Genomic DNA, 22,826 nt, shown 5'->3' on the forward strand with positions numbered 1-22,826 from the left:
TCCTGACCTCCGGTGCTGTCTGCATGCACTCTGCATGTTCTCCCTGTGACCGGGTGGGTTTTCCCCAGGTGCTCCGGTTTCCTCCCACATCCTAACGACGTGCGGGTTGCTGGGTTAATTGGTCACAAGAGGGTAGATGTGTGGTCAAATCTGGAAGGAGTTGATGGGAAAATGGGGAGAGTAAAATGGGATCAGTGTAGATGGGTGTAGATCGGTGCTGGATGGTAAATACAGACAGTGGACCAAAGGAACTCTTCCCATGATGTATGATTCTAGGCCTGGTTGGCGGAGAGCAGTAGAGCAAGGTGAGGGTATGAGTCCATGGAGGGATCTGAAAACAAGGACGCTTTCAAAACAGAACCATTGGTGAAGTCCGTCCTAGCTCACTGAAGGCGTCGCAAGCTGAAATCCAAAAAGCCCCACAGATGCTGGAAATCTGAAACAAAAACAGAAGACGTTGTATATACTCAGCAGGTCAGTCAACAACTGTGGAGAAAGAAACAGACTGAAGATTTCAGGTTGTAGACCCTTGGCCAACCTTGTCCTAGCAGAAGTACTATATAGGTAGGATCAGCCTTGTGGATCCAGCTAAACATGGATCAAATATTGGACCTTCTGAGTTATGCTGGCTATAGTCACATGACTGATGACCAACCTTATCTTGTGTGAACTATCATCCAATTAACATCTTGCTAATGGCAGAGTGTGAAGTCAAACCTGTTCTCAGACCTTATTTCCATGTGATAAATTAGTTGAGCACTCAACATGATCTGCTGCCCAGATGTGGAAGGATGGTATTCCCAAGTGTGAAGGAGAGAGTAACTACTCACGTGAGTTGTCTGGGAATAGTCAGAGTTCGTTGACCCTGATATCTCAAGCATTTTATTGCCAAGGTTACGCACATGGATTTTTTTCCTTTGTCTTTCATCATCAGAGGAGGATATACCTGAGTCACACATAACATGGTCTGCAGACAATAACTGCTCCTTTAATGCTCTCACCCCTTTAAGGGTTATTTCATCTATCTGTCTGCAGGTTGGTGTTGCAATAATATTTGGATAGGGAGGTTATAGAGAGAGAAACTGATGAAAGGAACTGTTGGCATGCCTGCTGTCTCTGTCAATGGTTTCGTGCACAAAATCCCTCCGGCGACTGCTTAACCCCTGCCAATTATTTCCAGTATGTTAGAAAGTTAATAAAGGGTGACATAGAGATACTTCCTACCCCTACAACACTGCAGGAACACCTTCACCGGAGGGACTGCAGCACCAAGAAAGTAGCTCAGCATCAGAGGGACTTAGAGGGATGTGGGCCAAACGCAGGCAAATGGGACTACCTTGGTGGGCAGCATAGATGTGTTGGGCCGAAGGGCCCGTTTCTGCGCTGTATTGCTCTGTGACTCTGACTCTCAGCTTCCCAAGGGAAATTAGGAATGGGCAATAAATGCTGGTGCCTACAGTCCTTTAATGAGTAAAGGGAATGTTTCTTCTGAAGGTCAGCAGTTCCTAGTGGACAATACCTTATAGCTGAAGTGTATTACCGTGGCTTGAGTCCATCTCTTGCTCTCTCAGGAACAGCTGAGCCAACACAGCAAACATATTTTATATTCTTAAATAGGCTTTCTGTGTGAAATTCCAAGCTTGTGACCTCAAATTGCTTCCATTACTATCTATGTGCGCTGAAGCTATAATAACCATCGTTCTGCTGCACAGTGAGTTCTCTCCCGGCACTAGCTGCAGAGACAGCATGTACAAATGACTCGCTGGGTGTTTCACCCAGGTTAAGTAAATGTAAAGTTTCCCATCTTTCATAGTTTAATGACATATCATTTACAATACCATCACACTGACCAAAAGCTTTCAAACTTTGTTTCCAATTACAAAAACAACTTCAGAAGGAGCTGAAGCATTAACCCTGTTTCTCTCTCTCCACAAACACAGCCTGACCTGCTGAGTGTTTCCAGCGTGTTGGGCAGAACAGTGGCTCAGTGAGTAGATCTGCTGCCTCGCAGCTCCAGTGACCCCAGTTCGATCCTGTCCGTGTTCATACGTTCCCCCTGTTGCTGTGGGGGTTTGCCCCTGGGTTACTCCAGTTTCCTCCCACAGCCCAAAGCTCAGCGGATCGGAGGGTTAATTGACCATTGAGGGTTGATGAGTGGTCAAACCTGGAGATGATGGGAATGGAGCAGTGGGAGAGAGAAGAAAGTGGGGTTAGTGTAAATGGGAGCTTGTTGGTCAGTACGGACTCAATGGGCTGAAGGGCCTGTTTCTGTGCTGTTTGACTCTATTGATTTTCTCTTTTTTTTTCAGATTCCCAGCATCTGCAGCTTTTTTGATTCTTAGCTAAATAACTTGCATGTATATAGTGTCTTTAACATAAGCATAATTGAACAGCAGCTTGGTCAGGGAGCTCACCACCACTGTCTCAAAGGTGTTTAGGGATGGGAAATAAATGCTGGCCTTGCCAGCAATGCCCAGAACCCCCCAAAAATAAATAAGATTGAGGTTGTGAACTGCAGGGGCTTAGAGAGAGAAGGCCAAAGCTTAAGGTCCTGGTAACTGAAGGCACAGCTGTCAACGGAGTGAAAGATTGTGTTTTTACAGCTGAACATATCTCCAATTGCTTAAGTTTATCGGTATTGGTTTATTATTGTCACATGTACCAAGGTGCAGTGAAAAACTTAGTTTTGCAAGCCATGCATACAGATCATTTCAAAACATCAGTACATCGAGGTAGTACTGGGGAAAAGCAATAATAGAATGTAGAATATTGTGTCACATTTACAGTTACAGAGGAAGAGCAGTGCAGGTAGACAATAAGGTGCAAGGCCGTGACAAGGTAGATTGTGAGGTCAAGAGTCTATCTTATCGTACAAGAGTTCCATTTAATAGTCTTATAACAGTGGGATGGAAGCTGCCCTTGAGCCTGGTGTGCGTGTTCTCAAGCTTTTGAATCTTCTGCCTGATGGAAGGAGGGAGAAGAGAGAATGTCCGGGGTGGGAGGCGTCTTTGATTATGTCGGCTGCTTTCCTGAGACAGCGAGAAGTGTAGACAGAGTCCATGGAGGGGAAGCTGGTTTCCGTGATGGACAGGGCTGTGTCCACAACTCTCTGCAATTTCTTACAGTCTTGGGCAAAGCAAGCTGTGATGCATCCGGATAGGATGTTTTCTATGGTGCGTCTATAAAAATCGGTGAGGGTCAAAGGGGACGTGCCAAATTTCTTTAGCCTTCTGAGGAAATTGAAGTGCTGGTGAGCTTTCATGGCTGTGGTGTCTACGTGGTTGGAACAGGACAGGCTATTGGTGATGTTCATTCCTCAGAACTTGAAGCTCTCAACCCTCTCGACCTCAGACCCATTAATATAGACAGGGGAGTGTACTCCACCTCCCTTCCTGAAGTCAATGACCAGCTCTTTTGTTTTGCTGATGTTGAAGGAAAGGTTGTTGTCATGACACCATGTCACTAGGTTCTCGATCTCCTTCCTGTACTCCATCTCGTCATTGTTTGAGATCTGGCCCACCACAGTGGTGTCACCTGCGAACTTGTGTTTGTGCTGGTGATCCATTAGGTTCATACCCGAGCTTTGATCAACCAAACCATTTAAATGCACCAATGTATAAATATATTAATCCATTCCTTTGTGCATTCTTGGAGGATTTTCCTTAATCTGTCAGATATAATGTGAAATTTCACACCCCTCCAGCTGTCTGAAACAATTTTCAGTCTGCCCTATTTCTCATGATAAGCAGCAGACTGAACAGTGACAGCATTCCAGCCTGCGCCATGTGAGAGATCTCAGAGCATAAACCAACAGCAGCCAGGAATTCCTGCCTACATACTGAAGTGCAATGGGAGCACGTACAATAGGGAGGGTGAGGAGAACAGACAGGCATGTTTAAAGATGCAAGTGTGTGTTAGAGAAAAAGAAAGAGTGAGAAAGAGAGAGAGAGAGAGGAACCTACAATATTCCAAGTGAGCAGATTATGGGACAATGATGTAGGAAAAGGATTCAGAAGCTCAGAGAGAAAGAAATTTTAAAGTCAGATTTGTGCATCTGCAAATGGAAAGAGACAGAAGGGGGATAGAGATAAAATGAGCAGATTAAAGAGAGATAAGGGTAGGTATTGACTCAGGAGGATATTGTAACAGAGCACAGATGGTTGGACCCAAAAGGGAGATGTACCCCACTAAACATCATTAAATGTGTAGGTACGGAATGTAAAACTCCAATAATCCAGCAGCTGATTGTTCGGAAATCCAGGTCCTCCAACACCTGGCTCACTCATTAGTCCGGAATGCAAGCCGAGATTCCGGAGTGTGGCTGGGGCTGCTGTCTTGAACTATGATCCAGGTTTTCAGCCAGAGTTGTGGTTGGGGTCCCTTGCACCAGGGGTCAGGAACGTGGGTGGGTTCATGGCTGGAATCAGGGTCCGGAGTGCTTGTGTAATCTCCACTCCCTTTAAACTCGCCGGGTTCACCGGAAAACATATCATGCTACTGTGTAACATGTCAAGAAGAAAAGTGTTGTGGGATTAATGTGAGTAACACCCAATAGTCTGGAACATCTCCCAGTCTGGGACCACCTAAGTCCTGAGAGTGCTGGATTATCGGAGTTTAATTGTACATGAATAACATAGAACAACAAGGAACAGGCCCTTCGGCCCACAATATCTGTGCCGAACATGATGCCAAATTGAATTAAATATTTTCTGCCTGTACGTGATGCATCTCCCTGCATTCTCTGCATATTCGTTCGTCTGTCTAACAACCTCTTCAACCCCACTATCGTATCTGTCTCCACCACCACCCCTGGCAGCCAGTTCCAGGCACCCACCACTCTCTGTGTGAAAAACCTGCCCCACACATCTCCTTTAAACCTCCTCCCTCTCACCTTAAATGCATGTCCTCTAATATTTGACGTTTCTACCCAGGGAAAGAGACTCTGTCTACCCTATCTCTGCCTCTCATGATTTTATAAACTTCTGTCAGGTCTCCCCTCAGCCTCTGCTGCTCCAGAGAAGAAAACCCAAGTTTGTCCGACCTCTGTGTGTGAGTTGGGCACACCCCTCCAAAACTGGTCAAAGTTAAATCCCATTTGAGACAGAGATGAGGTGAAATCTTCCTTCTCAGGATCACAAGTCTCTCAGAGTGCAGGCAGATTTTTGAATATTTTTAAGGTAGAGTTGAAAAGTGAGAGTTACAGGGAATGTGAAAGGTTTCAATCAGATCAGCCATGTCCTTCTTAAACTGGGGAGCAGGTTCAAAGGGTAAATGTCATAGAGCCATCCAGCAGGGAAACAGGCCCTTTGGCCCATTCAGTCCATGCAAAGCGTCAAGCACCCATTTACCTAAATCCCATTTTATTTTCCCCAACTACTCCCCAGATTCTACCACTGACCTACGCATTAGGAGCAACTTACAGCAGCCAACTAACCCACCGACCCGCACGTCTTTGGGATGTGGGAGGAAACCGGAGCACCCGGGGAAACCTACACGGTCACAGGGAGAACGTGCAAACTCCACAGAGACAGCGCCGGAGGTCAGGATTGAACCCGGGTCTCTGGAGCGGTGAGGCAGCAGCTCTACCCACTGAGCCATTGTGCTGCCAGGGACACTACTCCCAATTCGAATGCTCCCATATATGTGAGCTTTAGGTCAATAATTTCCTTTTGTCCTGGACATCCGGAATGTTGAGGCGTTATAATCTCCACCGCACCTCATTGGTCAATATAAACGTGTGGATTGATGAGTTAGGCACGGAGGTTAGACAGTGAGGTCCAATCACATTCTATCCCTACCCAATGTCCACCTCTGCACACATTCCCCCGTAGGAATCAACGGAAAGCAGCCACTGGAATGAAGTCTAGATGACACCCCCCTCTTCAGGAAACCAGGGGCTGAAATTGAGCTCTTGCTGATCTCAGCAAGCTTTAGCTTCAGTGCATTTACTGACTGAGTCACCGCCAACTACACAAAAGCAGCCACCTGATCATTAAGTTGCTGCTGATGGGATCTTGCTGGGCAGAATTGCCCACAGTGTTTCCTACTTTACTGCAAAGTCTCTGAAATGAAAACTGCTTCAATGGTTTTAAAGTACTTTGGGACTTCCTGGAGCTATGAAGAGTGAGACGCAAGTACAAATCTTCCTTTCTTTGGAGAATGGTTCATCTCATTGAGAGACAAGATGGCCTTTTTATTCCCAGATGCTTAAAATAGCCTTGTTCTGGATGGTCAGGCAGTGTTAATACATAGCATTGAAGGCTGCGGCTTACAGTCCCGACTAGTTTCTGCCTTTCTTGTTCACTAAGAAATTCCATAACTTGAGTTTGACCTGAAACAGTTGATAAACCAGCGCTTTGTTTCAAACTGGATCTGAACAAAGTTATTTTCTGTGAGAAGAATATTTGCTGTGGGGCTGCGGAGAGAGCTGCTGATGGAAATAACTCAGTTGTATTGTCAAAACCACTGCAAGACACACACAAACATTTCTGCTCCATTGAGATGCTCAGAAAAAGTGACAATGCCCATCATTTGAGGGAAGAGGTGTGCTAGACCAGAGAGGGGTGAATGGACAATGTTGTGGCATTGTTCATTATTTCCACAGCCTGGGTCTCAGTAGCCTCCAGTCTTTTTTCCAGGGTAGGTGAGTCAAAAACTAGAGGGCACAGGTTCAGGTGAGAGGGGAAAGATCTAACTGAGACCTGAGGGGCAACTTTTTCACCTAGAGGGTGGTGGGTGTATGGAACGAGCTGCCAGAGGAAGTGGTAGAGGCGGGTACAATTACAAGGTTTAAAAGAGATTTAGACAGGTGCATGTATGGGGAAGGTGGAGAGGAGTTGTGCCAAGAACAGGGCAATGAGACTGGCTAAAGTAGACAACTTGGTCGGCATGGACGAGTTGGTCTAAAGGGCCTGTTTCTGTGCTGTATAATTCTGTGACTCCATGACTAAGCTGAGACTCAAGGCAAAGTGTGGAGGAGTAAATACTGACCAGGACACCAGGAGGAACACTGTCCTACTTCGAGAGGAGAGGCAGGGTTAACCTCTCACCCTGGAGACAACACTTCTGACAGCGCAGCACTTCCTCTGTACTGCTGAACAGTGGCAGTCTAGTCATGCGCCTACAACACTGGGGTGGACTTCAGCCCTCTAACTGCGAGCATGCTCTCCCACTAAGTCACTTCCAACAAGGAGCTGATTTCAGTCCCCTGGAACGATGAACGATTTGTGCATTTAGCTGATGGCTCAGTAACCCTTCCCCACACTGAGGCAACTCCATCCACTAAAGATCACAATACATCGCAGAGGATGAAGTATTGGGCAGGATAAATATCCGGCAACTGATGTGAATAAACCCAAAGCCCAAATTAATTCCCTCGTTGAATTTCTACCCAATGTATCTGAGATCAGCAAAGAATTGCTTTTTATGAGCACACCCATTAGGATGAACATCGACAGTTGATGCGTAATGTAGGGCATTGGAAAGATTATCAGAATCAGGTTTATTATCACTGACATATGACGTGAAATGTGTTGTTTTCTGGCAGCAGTACCATAGAACCATACAGCACAAAACAGGCCCTTCGGCCCACCATACAGTGGAAGACATGAAATTACTATGAATTACAAAATAAATAAATAGTGCAAAGAAAAAAGGAATCACAAGGTCATGTTCATGGGTTCCTAGACCATTCAGAAATCTGATGGCGGAGGGGAAGAAGCTGTTATTGAATCATTGAGTGTGGGTCTTCAGGCTCCTGTACCTCCTCCCCGATGGTAGTAACGTGAAGAGGGCATGTCCCAGATGGTGAGAGTCCTTAATGATGGATGCTGCCTTCTTCGAAATCATTAAATAATTACTTCAATAGGAACATTTAAAAGACTCTTAGATAAGCACATGGATGTAAGAAAAATGGAGGGTTGTGGGCTGTGTAGGAGGGAAGGGATAGATTGATCATGGAGTAGGTTTACATGGGTCAGCACAACATTGTGGGCTGAAGGGCCTATACTGTGCTGTACTGCTCTATGTTCTATGTACTTTAAAATTCTGAAATTTCTATAGCAAATTTTGAACATAAACTTTGATAGAATCATAGAATCCTACAGCACGTAAACAGCTCACTGGTCCAAACCGACCATGATACCTACTGACACTAATCCCAGGACCTGCATTCGGCCTTTATCCCTCGAGACACTTCCTAGCCAAGTACCCGTCCAAACCCCTTTTAAATGTTGTCATTGTACCTGCCTCCACCACCTCCTCTGGCAGCTCGTTCTCGATAACCACCACCCTCTGTGTGGAAAAAGCTACCTCTCAGAGTTCCTTAAAATCTCTCCCCTCTCACCTTAAACCTGTGCCCTCTACTTCTAGACTCCCCTGCCCTGGGAGAAAGATTCTGCCTATCCTATCTATGTCCCTCATAGTTTTATAAACCTCTCTAAGGTCACCTTTCAGCCTCCTACATTCCAGTGAGAACAAACCCACCCTATCCCATCTCTCCTTATAACCACAGCCCTCCATTCCAGGCAACATCCTGGTGAATCTCTTCTACACTCTCTCTATTGCTACCACATCCCTCCTGTAGTATGGTGACCAGAACTGTCCACAATTACTCTAAGTGTGTTCTAACCAATGTTTTGTACAATGTCGAATGTCCATTTCCCCCACAGACATTGTCTGACCCACTGAGTTCCTTCAGCATTTTGTGTGTTGCTCCAGATTCCACCGTTTGTGTCTCCAATGTTTTGTACAACTGCTTTCCAATGTCATTTGTCCAGCCCACCAGATAACTCTTCCTGTAAAACAATCACGGTGCTACCATATTAAATGCATTGATTCCAAGTCTCCGTGTTGCTGTTGGGCTTCTTATTATTGAACTGGCCAGCAGGGGGTGCACCGAGGTTCTTTTCAAAGCACCAACTTCAGTGTAAAATCAGAGACAAAAGATTCTGCAGATGCTGGAATCTGGAGCAACACACAAAGTGCTGGAGGAACTCAGCAGGTCAGGCAGCATCTACGCAGGGAAATAAACAGTCAACGTTTCGGGTCGAGACCCTTCATCAGTATTTCGTGTGTATTGAGTGTAAAGTCACCTGGTTACAGGAACAAATGCCAGTGTTCCTGCCCATTCACTTGCAAATGGCACAAACTAGTACCGACACTGACAGAGTGTGACAGGGAAAGGTAGAAAGCAAAAAGGAGGGAAAATTTAGGCTGAGTATCAACACACAAGAAGCTGGAGGATGCTCCCTGGATTAGTGGGCATGAGCTATGAGGAGAGGTTGGACAGACTTGTGTTGTTTTCTCTGGAGCAGCAGAGGCTGAGGGGAGACCTGATAGAAGTTTATAAGATTAGGAGAGGCACAGACAGTGTAGACAGCCGGTACCCTTGTCCCAGGGTTCAAATGTCTAATATTAGAAGGCACGCATTTAAGATGTTACCCAACAAAGTAATAAATTTACCAGTGAACTCGGTGTGTTTCAAGGGAACGCATGAAATCTAATCACTACCTCAGTGTAATAACACTGCGACCACTTTGCATTACAATGGGCTTTTTTGTACCAATATTGTTCTTTCTTGTATAATTTAAGTTTAATTTATGTTTTTCTTGTGAATGCTGCTTATCTGATGCTATGTGCCTGTGATGCTGCTGCAAGTAAGTTTTTCATTGCACCTGTGCACACATGGACTTGTGCATCTGATAATAAACTCGACTTTGACTTTTGACTTTAGGTAAATTCAAGGGACGGTGGAAACCAGGAGCCTGGTGTGTGGAAGGGAACATTGGAACGAGGGTCCTTTGTGTTCAAAGGAGTGCAGGAACCCAGTGAGCCAGATACTGAACCATTGAGATTTCTGGAATTTTACTGTTGCTTATGTGGAGTCATAGAGCATGGAAACAGGCCCTTCAGCCCATCTGATCCATGCTGACCAAGATTCATATCTAAGCCAGTCCCATTTGCCTGTGTTTGTCCCATCTCCATCTAAACCTTTCCTGTCCATGTACCTGTCCAAGTACCTTTTAAATGTTGTTAATGTACCTGCCTCAACCACTTCCTCTGGCAGCTCGTTCCATATACGGAGCACCCTCTGGGTGAAAAAGTTGCTGCTCAGGTTCCTATTAAATCTCTCCCCTCTCACCTTAAACCTATTACCTCTAGTTCTTGATTCCTCAACCCTGGGAAAAAGACTGGGCGTATTGACCCAATCTATGACCCTCATAATTCTGTACACCTCTATAAGATCACCCCTCGGTCTCCTCCCAATGATTTCATCAGTAAATGCATCACCAGAAAGAAAAAGACCTTTGTTTTGCATTGAATTCCATGACCTGTGAGTGGACAAAGTGATTTACAGCCAGCCACACACACCCTGGAAAAGGACTATAGTTGTGCGACGAGTTCTGCTCAACAGGCACCCCATCCATCTCCCTTCCTCCGCTGTTCCAACTACAAAGCACACTGTATTACAGCCCAAGGCTACTCCAAGAGCACCTCCCAAACCCACAACCTCTATCACCAAGGTCAAGGGCAGCATGCATAGGAGAAACCAGAAGGTTGTAGACTCAGCCAGCTCCATCACAGGCACAACCCTCCCCACTATTGAGGACATCTTCGAGAGGCGGTGCCTCAAGAAGGCGGCATACATCATTAAGGACCCTCACCACCCGGGACATGCCCTCTTCTCGTTATTACCATCGGGGAGGAGGTACAGGAGCCCGAAGACCCACACTCAATGATTCAGGAACAGCTTCTTCCCCTCCACCATCAGGTTTCTGAACGGTCCATGAACCCATGAACACTCCCTCGATATTCCTCTAATGCGCTATTTATTTACTTTTGTAATTTATCGTAATTTTATGTCTTGCACTGTACTGCTGCCGCAAAACAACACATTTCACGTCATTTATGTCAGTGATAATAAATCTGATTCTGATTCTTTATGGAGATCACACTGAATCCTGACGAGGAAATGTTTCTCCTTCATTGTCACTGGGTCAGAGGTGAAAGGAAGCCAGTGTGTTCTGTCTTGGTGCCGGCTTTGTGTACTGGTGAGAACATGGCCAAACATTTGGTACAGATGGGTAAATTAAAGTGTACAGGGTCGTACCAGTGAGAAATTGAAGTTAGGTTCACCCCTGTAATGGGAACTCCCTACTCAGCTACCCAACAGCACTGTGGGAGCACCTTCCCCAGAGAGACTGCAATGGTTTGAGAATGTGTTTCACCCTCACCTTCTCAAGGGGTGATATAGGGATGGCTGAGAAATGCTGATGACCCCTGAAAAAGAGATAAAAGAAATTAAATAATTCCATCCATGTCTTCCAGCCTGTCCGTTGTTTGGGGCAACACTCAGTGATCTATGGTAGAGGAGGAGTTGGCACAATCCAAGCCTCCCAACCAGTGATGTCAGCTGGACACTGGACTGGAGGTGATGGCTGCCTCACCTCTCACAGCCAGTCAGGCTCACACAATAACAACCAGCATTTATATAGTGCCTCTTAACACATTAAAACATCTCACGGTACTCTTGTAGCCAGAAAGGGGGGAACAGTGGCACGGTTGGCAGAGCCACTGCCTCACACCTCCAGGGTCCCGGGTTCGATCCTGACCTCTGGTGCTGTCTGTGTGGAGTCACAGAGCTGTACAGCATAGAAACAAGCCCTTCGGCCCACTGTGTCTATGCCAGCCATCGTGCCTATCTGCACTAGTTCCACCTGCCTGCATTAATTCCATCCCCCTCTATCCCCGGCTCATTCAAGTACCTGTCCAGATTCCTCTTAAATGTTGTTACTGTTCCTGCCTCCACCTCCTCCTCTGGCAGCTCGTTCCAGGTACCAACTACTCTTTCTGGGAAAAATATACCCCTCAGGTTCTCTTTAAACCCCCACCATGGGAAACAGACTCCGGCTACCTACCCTGTCCAAGCCTCTCATTATTTTATATACCTCTATCGTGACACTTCTCAGCCTCCTTCGCTCCAGGGAAATCAGTCTCAACCTACCCAATCTCTCCTTATAACTCAACCCCTCCAGTCCAGGCAACATTCCTGTGAATCTTTTCTGTGCCTTCTCCAGCTTAATTACATCCTACCTATAGCACGGTGACCAGAACTGCACACAGCGCTCCAAGTGCAGCCGAACCAATGTTTCGTTCAGCTGTAACATGATGTCCCAACTCAATGCCTCCACTGATGAAGGCAGGTATGCCACACACCTTCATCACCACCCTGTCTACCTGTGTCGCCACTTTCAGGGAACTATGTACTTGTACCCCTACGTCTCCCTGTCCAACAGCATTTCCCAGGGTCCTGCCATTCACTGTGTGAGTCCTGCCCTGGTTTAACTTCCCGAAATACATCACTTCACACTTGTTTGAGTTAAATTCCATCAGCCATTCCTTTACTTACTTTCCCAGTTGATCCATAACCTGCTATAATACGAGACAATCTTCTTTGCTCTCTGCTATAACCACCAGTTTTGGTGTCATCTGCAAAATGACTAACCATGCCACCTACATTCCACCCAAATCATTGATATATACAACAAACAACGCAGACCCAGCACCAATCCCTGCGGCACACCGCTGGTCACAGGCCTCCAGTCTGAGAAACACCCCTCCACTCCCACCCTCTGCCTCCTCCCACCAAGCCAATTTTGTATCCAGTTGGCTAGCTCACCCCTGGACCCCATGTGATCCAAACTTCCAGACCAGCCCACCACGTGGGACCTTGTCAAAGACCTTGCTAAAGTCCATGTGGACAACATCTACCGCCCAGCCCTCATCCATCCTCTTGGCCAGCTCTTCCAAAAACTCAATCAAATTCATGAGACGCACAAAGTCACGCTGGCTATCCCTAATAAGCCATTGCCTTTCCAAATGCTGGAAGATCCTGTCTCTCTGAATCTCATCCGGTGGGAAACATCTGGTCAGGCCCGAGGGATTTATCCACCTCTATGCGGTTCAGAAACTCCATCTCCTCCTTGGTAATGTTGATGTGCTCGAGGATATCACTGTTCCCGCCCAAAAAATCACTAGCTTCCATTCCTTCGCCACAGTAAATACAGACAAGAAGTATTTATTTAAGACCTCACCCATTTCTCCGGCTCCACACTGAGGTTACCACAATGATCCTTAAGGGGACCTACCCCTCTCCCTAGCTACCCTTTTACTCTTGATATAGAATATTCTACACTTATAGAATGTTCTTTTTCCCCCTGTAACCACGTGGGTTTCCTCTGGATGTGTGGGTTGGGGGGTTAATTGGGTAAATTGCCCTAGTGTGTAGGTGGATGGTAGGATCTGGGGGGAGTTGATGGCAATGTGGGGAGAATGTGTAGGATTAGTGTATATGTGAGTGCTTGATGGTCAGCACAGACTCAGTGGGCTGAAGGGCCTGGTTATGACAGATCCAGATTAGTGCATTGTCACATACACCGGGGTGCAATGAAATTCCTCGCTGGTGTGGAGCTCACAGAGTAAACTATACATGGTAACACTTTACAGCGTCAGCGACTCAGGTTCAATTCTGACCTCTGTCTGTAAGGAGTTTGTACGTTCTCTCTGTGTCTGCGCGGGTTTCCTCCGGGTGCTCCGGTTTCTTCCTACATTCCAAAGACATAAAGGTTAGGAAGTTGTGGGCGTGCTACGTTGGTGCCAGAAGCGTGGCGACACTTGCGGGCTGCCCCCAGAATATTTTACGCAAAAAAGATGCATTTCACTGTGTTTCAATGTACATGTGACTAATAAAGATCTTATCTTAAATACAACATGTACAACGACAAACACAAACTATCAGAATGGAACAGAGATTGTAGTGCAGTCTGAGGTGAGGCAGTGCACAAATAAATGCTAAAGTGACAATAACAGAGAGAGGGAGAGTTAAGGGTCCGAGAACGTGGCAGCCCCACTGGGAAGGGGATGTGAGGGAGGTGACTGCTTCAGAAGTCTGATGGCAGTTGGGAAGGAGCTGTTCTTGAGTCCGGGCTTTCAGCCTCCTGTATCTTCTCCACAAGGTAGGAGAGAGAAAGGGGTATGGCCGGGGTGGCAGCGATATCGTTAGCCTTCCTCTGTGAAAAATTGACACTCGGCACAAAGGGGGGTTTTGAGACAGCGACCCCATGTATGAAAGGAGTGCGAGAGGCAGGAAGTCTATGGGAGACCAGTACGTGATAACTGGTGTCTCCAGCGAGATATTGAAAGGCTGCCAGACTGGGAAGCTGCCTCAGTGGCTTCGGAAGAGGGCAAGGGGAAGGTCTCCGAACTGCGCTTCCTTTCAGCTAAAAGCACTTACACACAGGCTCGCATTGCCCTCCCTCTCTGGAGTCCTTCACACACTCGTGACGTTCCCTACCCCAGTGCTGTTTCCAGGCTGCACATGCTCATTGCAGGAGTGTGAGTCCTCGGCATTCCCTGCGAGGAATCAGAGGGAGAGGCAGAGCATCAGGACAGGCGCCGGCAAACAGTGGCCGCAGGAATCCGCGGGGGTTTTGCAGCCACCTCCCCTCACCTCACCCCCGGGGCCAGTTGGTCAGCTTTAACACACCTGAAATTCAACCCACGGTCTGGGAGTTGGCAAAAGACTGAGGTGAGTCTGGTTAAAGATCCACTCGCGTGTGCTGGCACCCTGCACATCGAGCAGGAACTTCTGACAAATATTCACTGCAAAAGATGGTTTGAGGGGGTCTTCTTAAAAAAACGTGTCTGCATGTGAGCGGTTGTGTGAAGGATTATGTTGGTGTGTGTCTGGGTGTGTGGGGAGTGTGTTGGTGTGTGTCTGGGTGTGTGGGGAGTATGTTGGTGTGTGTCTGGGTGTGGGGGGAGTGTGTTGGTGTGTGTCTGGGTGTGTGGGGAGTGTGTTGGTGTGTGTCCGGGTGTGGGGGGAGTGTGTTGGTGTGTGTCCGGGTGTGGGGGGAGTGTGTTGGTGTGTGTCTGGGTGTGGGGGGAGTGTGTTAGTGTGTGTCCGGGTGTGGTGGGGAGTTATGTTGGTGTGTGTCTGAGCAATATGTGTGTGTCCGTGTGCCTGAGTGTGGATGTACATATCTGGTTAGCTCGCCCCACGGTTAAAAATAAATCCATTTTATCTGCGACTGTATTGAGCAGGAGGGACTGGCAGTAACTGCTCAGCTGCTTTTGCTCATTTTATGCAGCTATCAGTTTACAGCCTTTTGTCAAGAGTTTACACACTGGAGATTGGCCAGGTCTGGGGGGGATACTTCACTGTTTCCCCAGCAATTGTGGAGCAGATTATAGATCCTGGAACAGCTTTGGCAGTGAGTGGCGTTGCTGTGTTGGAAAGGGAAGCATTGAGTCGTTCCTTAAAGGGACACTCGCCCTCTATTGCAAAAGTGTCCAGCTGGGATACAGCTGAATATTGACGTGTGTGCAGAGATAGAGAGCAGGGAGAATGCAGATGTCTCCTTGGTAGAGCAATCCTGGGCCAATTAGATGCTTGGCTGAAGGTCTGAAATGGGAAAGTCGTTGCTCACAAATGAGTGTAAATCTCCGGAATACGGTGAATGGAGCCAACCATGAATGGTTTGATTAGCAAAGGCTGAGTCATTTGCAGTCATTTCATTTTATTTTACTGTCATGAATCTTGCTAGGATGCAATCGTTGTTCCAATGAGCTCCTTCGCATGGTTGCTTCAGCTCTTTGCCATGGGGGACATCACAAATGATGTTCACTGGATTCTTACAAAGAGTCCATGGTTGTTCTTTGCAACAAGAATTGACTGAATTTCCCCCGTTAGACTCCGATCAGCATCTCATTTGTAGCAGCTAAACACTCCCCACCTCGGGATCCACTGACCCGACCCAGACTGGGAATTAAATGGCTCCTTCCGAGTTAATCAAGTGTTTGATGGACAGCTGTCAACCTAAACTCCCATCCAACATTTTTTTTTCCTTTTACACAAGTTTATTGAATGTTTACAGCATCACATTATTGCAGTATTTCAATACTCCACGATTCAGACGATTTACAGTCATCAACTTCAAATGACAATGTGGTCATCACTGTCCAGAATGCACTCGAGCCCCTGAGGTGCCCACCAGTCCTGGACGGCCCCCACTGTACCCATGGATACCGCGTGCTCCTTCTCCAGGGACACGCGGGCACAGACATAACCCCAGAAGAGGGGCAGGGAGTCAGCTTGGGTGGAACCCTCGACTGCCCACTGCCTGGTCCCGCGAATGGCCACCTTGGCCAGGTCCAGGAGAGAACCGACCAGGAGACCCCCCGAGTGACCCCCCCCCCCTCTCCGCCGCACCAGGTGACAGAAGATCAGGAGTGCGGGGGCTGAAGTGCAGCCTAAATTTGTGGAGCAGCCCCTTCAGATGATATCCGCCCAATACTGTCTCACGTGGCGGTAGCATGTACCAACTGCACCGCAGCAGTTCCCAAATCTGTGATCTCCACCATTTCAGTACGGGGGACAGGCACATGGCAACACCACCACCCGCAGTTTCCCTATCAAGTCACGCACCATCCTGACCTGGAACAATATCGCTGTTCCTTCTTTGTCACTGGGTCTAAATCCTGGAACTCCCTCCCCACCAGCACTCAGTGGGAACAAGAACTGCAGTGGTTCAAGAGGGCAGCTCACCATCACCTTCTCGAGGGCAGTTAGGGAGAGGAAATGAATCAGGTGGTCAAGTTGGCTTTGCAAAAGTCGTGATGTAGCCCATGAGTATTTACACATTAGTGAACGTGAGCACAGTCCTCTTGCAAAGCTAGAAGTTTATAAAATTATGAGAGGCATAGATAAGGTAGACAGAGTCTTTACCCAGGGTGGGAATGTCAAATACTAGAGGGCAAAGCTTTAAGGTGAGAGGGGGAAAGTTTAAGTAACAAACAAGCTGCTGGAGGAACTCAGTGGGTCAGGCAGCATCTGTGGGGGGTGGGGTGGGGAGCTGGACAGTCGACATTTCGGGTCGAGACCCTTCATTTGAACTGCTTTATAAGGAGATGTGCAAGGCAAGATTTTTACACAGAGTGGTGGGTGCCTGGAACGGGCTGCCAGGGGTGGGGGTGGAAGCAGATACGATAGTGGTGTTTAAGGGGCATTTAGACAGGGAGTGGAGGGATATGGACCTTGTGCAGGCAGATGGGATTAATTTAAATTGGCACATTGTAGGCCAAAGGGTGTGTTCATGTGCTGTACTGTTCTATGTTCTATCTAGAGCTCAATGTCCCTCTCACTGCCTGCCGTCTCCACCTCCCATAGGGATGGGGAGAAGTAGAGGCAGGGGCTCTGGCAGCTTTCTTCCTTTCTCATTCAGGAGGTTAGAGGAAGGTCCTTACCACAACCCTCACCACATGAACAACGGTGGAAAACATCCATCAGACACAATGGACAAATAATCACAGGGTGTTTTCCCCCGACAGTGTCCTGAGGCACGTCTCCCTGAGTGAGAATGACCTTGCTCATTTTCCACATAAAGCTCATTGATTAACAAAGAGAAAGACTTGCATTTCCGTAGCACCTTTCACAACCTTATCAGGACATCCCAATGTGCTCCACAGCCAGTGGAGTTGCTTTGAAGTCCGGCTGCCGTTATGATGCAGGAAATGCGGCAGTCAGTTTGTGCACAGCAAGAGCCCACAAACAGCACTATCATAGACTTGAAGAGGACACAAACAGCCCCTTCAGTCCACCATATCCACGCTGATCCATGTGACAGTGACCAGATGGTGTATCGGTATTGGTTTATTATTGACATGTGTACCAAGAATCAGTGAAAAACTTCTGTTTGCGTGCCATCCAGACAGATCATTCCATACATAAGTACATCGAGGTAGTAAAAGGGAAACAGAATGTAGAATACAGTGTTACAGTTACAGAGAAAGTGCAGTGCAGGCAGACAAATAAAGTGCAAGGGCCACGATGAGGTAGATTGGGAGATCAAGAGTTCATCTTTAGCGTATGAGAGATCTGTTTAAGTGTCTGATAATGGTGGGATAGAAGCTGTCCTTGAGCCTGGTGGAATGTGTTGTAGTGATATTGGATGTTTGGAATCTTGCTATGCACAAGTTGAGCTTGCGTCTCTGACAGTGAAAAGCAAAGCCAGCCAATGGCAGGGCAGAAAGGATTTGGGATGCACAAGGGTTTAGAATTGGTAGTGGAGCCAGGGGAGGTTACGGGGGAGGGATAGTAACCCTCCCAAGTAAGGGCTCTGAACCTACCAGTGTAAAAATCTTCTCCAGGGAGCATTAACCCTTTGATAGGCAAGATAATTCTCTCCATGGGATCTCCAATAAATGTTCTTAAACCAAATGCACAGGGCCTGCCTGGGTTTGTACAGTTGTGTCTGTGCTGTGAGTGTGCATCTGGTGTTCATGGTGAGGAAATAGATGTGTTACAGCACAGGAACAGGCCCTTTAGCCCACAATGTCTGTGCTGACGCCAATTTAAACTCATCCCATCTGCCTGCACGGCGTCTCTATCCCTCCATTCCCTGCTAGATCCATCACCTACTCTTGTGAAACAAATGTGTCTGAAACTGGAAATGCCATAAAGCGTCTTCAAGGCACAGTAGCATAGTGGTTAGCATAATGCTTTACAACGCCAGCGACCCGGGTTCAAATCCGGCCGCTGTCTGTAAGGAGTTTGTACGTTCTTGCCGTGTCTGCGTGGGTTTCCTCTGGGTGCTCCGGTTTCCTCCCACATTCCAAAGGCGTACGGGTTAGGAAGTTGTGGGCATGCTATGTTGGTGCCGGAAGCGTGGCGACGCTTGCGGGCTACCCCCAGAATATTCTACGCAAAAAAGATGTATTTCACTGTGTGTTTCGATGTACATGTGACTAATAAAGATCTTATCAAACTGGAATTTCAAATTCCAGTAAAATTCTGATAATCTGGAATTTGGTGGTTCTGGACCAGCAGATTTTCTGGACTATTGGATGTTATTTCTATTAATACCCCAACAAACTTTTAATTTACCTTTATTTGGATGTTACATGGTAACAATAAACATCAGGGTGACATGGGCGCAGCTGGTAGAGCCGTTGTCTCACAGCACCAGAGACCCGGTTTTGATCCTATCTCCAGTGCTGTCTGTGTGGAGTTTGCACGTTCTCCCTGTGACTGCGCGAGATTCCCCTGGGTGCTCCTATTTCCTCCCACATCTGGGGTCGGTGGGTTAATTGGCTGCTGTAAATTGCCCCCAGTGTGTGGGTGAGGGGTGGAATCTGCGGGGTAGTTGATGGAGATGTGGGGAGAATAAAATGGGATTAGGGTAAATTGGCCACTGTAGATTGCCCCGTTTGTTGGGGGGGGGGGGGTGGTGGTGGAGGAGAATGGAGAAATGGGATTAATGCAGGATTAGTGTAAATGGGTGCCTGGCGGTCAGCACAGACTCAGTGGGCCGAAGGGACTATTTCCCTACCATGTCTCTCTATGATGACTACTTTCCAGTGAACCTGGTAAGTTTAAAGGGAGCACGGGAATTGGGGCCCCAGTGACTTTGGGAATCAGAACTTGATTCAGATGCCGAAGCATCACAATTTCGGAAGTGTTGGCTAGCGGATTATCAGAGTGTTACTGTGTGTAAAATGAAATCAGAACTTCCACAACAAGAAAGCAACAGGTTAACCTTACCCTTTTAACATTGTTACACTTATCACTGCATTGATAGCATCTGTTACAAGCATGTTCTCTGAACCCCACCCTTTGACAGGCATTCCCCAAACACTGCACATGAAGGTGTTCACACACACTGGTAATCCCATGACATAGTACTTAGATTTACAAATATCAGCAAAGTTCAGGACCAAAATAAGGCAAAATGTTTAGCCTGAGTATATTCAAGGTGCAGGCTAATAGATGTTTGGGCAGAAGCATACAAAGATCTGGCTGGAATGTGGACAAAGTATCAGGCATTATCTTATCAGGACAGCCTTGGGGAGCTGAGTGCTTAGTTTGGCTCTTGTAGTGTGGGCATCTCTGGGTCAGTTGTGGGAAATGTTTATATGGCCAAATGCCTTTTTCTTGTCGCTGACTATCCTTACGATGCTAATGTTCCCACATGGTTATAATTCAGCAGTGCAGCACAATCACTTCTAACAGTGCAAGTTTCCCCAGTGACCCACATGCATTGACTGTTAGCCAGGCTGGAGACAAACGTCCCAGATCTGAGGTCTGGTCTCTGCCAGCTCAACTGATCTCAGCTGCCGTGGTGGTACAGAGGGAAATTCTACAGAGAAACGGGAGAATAGGGACAGGAGGAGGTGATAGAGTCTCGTAGAGAGAGACAGCATGGAAACAGGCCCTTCGGCCCACCGAGTCCATGCTGACCATACACCAATCCCATTTCACTCTCTCTGCTGTCCTATCAACTCCCCACAGATTCTACCCCTCAGCCACGCACTGGAGGAATAGAGGGCTGATTAACCTCCTGACCCTCACGTCTTTGGGACGTGGGAGGAAACCCACTCGGTCACGGGGAGAACATGCAAACTCCACACAGGCAGCGGTGGAGGTTGGGATTGAACCAGTGTCTCTGGCGCTGTGAGGCAGCGGCTCTACCCGCTGTGCCATAGTGCCACCCGCTGTGCACGCTTCACTATCTTCCCTTTTCTGGATCTCCCACAGTCCAACCTCGGGGTAAAGGTTGGGGTGAGGATATTGGACAAAGATGGGACCTGCAGTGATGACCTCTTGGCAGCCCCCAGCAGCGAGCTATTGCACTGGTCAGCCCGCATCAAGATGCGTTTGTGGACTGTTGAGAAAGTGGAATCAAGGACAATGATCCTTCTGACCGCAGACTGGAGGGACCCTGTGGTTTGCCCCTCTGCTTGTGCAGGAGTCGGCCGACACCCTGAGAGTTCCGTGGCAGCACAGAACTGACGCCTTTCCATTGGCAAGAGAGGAAAATATTCAGTCAGAAAAACCTTCCACTGCCCCAGTTCTACGTTGTCAGTTTTGCTGCCAAACAGACTGAGCCTCTCCTTCTCAAACTAGCAGTTGTGCTGGTGATGCGATAGATTTGGACGGAACACGGTCAAACCCCGCCACGTGACATCAAACCTCAGGGAAGAAGAAAGTAAAAACCAGGATGCAACATGAAATTAAAGTCGGCAGCATTTATTTGTGGCTGGTGGCTTTTAAAGATAACATTTCATCACAATCTTCACTGACTGCACTTTAGAACGTAGCCCAAGAATTAACCCAGTCCTCACCTTGTGGTTCTAATTTCCTCCCCTTATTCCTGAACTGATTAGTAAACTTCTGGCAGGAAATTTTTTTTTAAAAAAAAAGAGGGCAAGTTCTTCAAGAGAAACAGTCGACTGCACAGCGAGTTTTTATTGGCACAAGAGAGGTGCGGGACTTGAGATGGACCCTGTTAACCCATGGAGTGATGTGGTGAGCTGCCTCTGATTACAGAGGAGGAGGAGAGGGTTGGGAGCAGGGCAGCTTAAACCAAAATTCCACAGCAAGCCTGAGTCTAAAAAGTAAAATAGATCAGTTTTCTGGGTGGAGATCTTAAGTGCAGTGAGTGTTGGCAGGAAAATTTCACTGTAAGAGCTATCTGGGGAGTAGCAGTGATTTTTTTTTCCAAGTGTTGTGTAGTTTCATATTCAGATTTCATATTTCTTCATGATACAGGAGAACATTCAGCACATTGAGTTCTCCGACCAATCCCACTCGACCACTTATTTCCCTGTTAACTATTCTCTCTCTTGTGACCAATAACTCCCCCCAGATTCTACCCCTCACCCACACACTGGCGGCAACTGGCAGTGGGCCATTAATTGACCGACCTGCCAGTCTTTGGGATGTGAGAGGAACTGGAGCACTAGGTAGTCATAGAGGAATGCAGCACGGATACAGGCCCTTCGGCCCAACCAGTCCATGCCGACCACGGTGCCCACCCAGCTAGTCCCAATTTCCTGCATTTGCCCCATATCCCTCTCAGTTCCATCCCCCCATGTACCTGTCCAAGTGCTCAGGGGGAAACATGCAAACTCTACAGAGACACGCACAGACTTTGCACTGAAATGGACTTTGTTTTTTTATTTCTAATTGTGTTCTTGTAAAAAAAAAAGTAAAAAAATTATTTTTTTCTTGTGAATGCTGCTTATCTGATGCTCTGTGCCTGTGATGCTGCTGCAAGGAAGTTTTTCATTGCACCTGTGCACACATGGACTTGTGCATCTGACAATAAACTCGACTGACGCCAGTAGTCAGGATTGAACTCGGGTCCCTGGTGCTGTGCCTTACAGGAACTCACCCCCTGTGGCAATCACAGAAGAGCTGTACTTCCACAGCATTTGGAGTTGGAGAGGCTGAGTTGGGCTGCCCCGGAGAGGAGGAGGGGGGAATCTGATGGAGATGTACAAAATCATTGGGGGGCATAGATGGAGTAGATATAATAGGAAACTTTTCCCCAAAACAGAGATGCCTAAAACTAGAGGACAGAGGTTTAAGTTCACTGGTAAAAGGTTTAGAGTGTATCTGAAGGAGAACTTTTTTACCCAGAGGGTGGTTGCAATCTGGAACGCACTGCCTGAGGGGGTGGTGAAGGTAACATTCAGCAAGTATCTAGCCAAGGAATAGAAGGTTACAGTATAGATGGACACTCGATGGTTGGCATGGATATGTTGGGCCAAAGGGCCTGTTTCTGTGCTGCACTACTCTATAACCATAACTTCCTGATGGACACAATTTCACCCAGATCTAAGCCCAAGTAAAATCATATTTTATGTGCAACTTTGTGTGATTAAACTCTGCACGTGGACCCAGTTTCCAATCTAAGGGCTTGAGTCTTACCTTGTGGTTAAGGAAAGTAAACTCAATTAACGAGGGAAAACTTTGGTTCAGCAAG

The 22,826-nt window shown here is 47.3% G+C and overlaps 1 protein-coding gene across 1 annotated transcript in view; it reads left to right on the forward strand.

Moving 5' to 3' along the window:
- Positions 1–14,255: 14,255 nt before the first annotated feature.
- The window catches only part of si:ch211-51c14.1 (protein kinase C and casein kinase substrate in neurons protein 3), a 55,919-nt gene continuing 47,348 nt past the window's right edge, over positions 14,256–22,826 (forward strand). The window contains exon 1 of the mRNA XM_052043275.1: positions 14,256–14,587. The gene's annotated coding sequence lies outside the window, so the exon portion shown is untranslated. The remainder of the gene's footprint in view (positions 14,588–22,826) is intronic.

This window comes from Pristis pectinata, chromosome 33 (genome assembly GCF_009764475.1).
Source record: "Pristis pectinata isolate sPriPec2 chromosome 33, sPriPec2.1.pri, whole genome shotgun sequence".
Classification (NCBI taxonomy): domain Eukaryota; kingdom Metazoa; phylum Chordata; class Chondrichthyes; order Rhinopristiformes; family Pristidae; genus Pristis; species Pristis pectinata.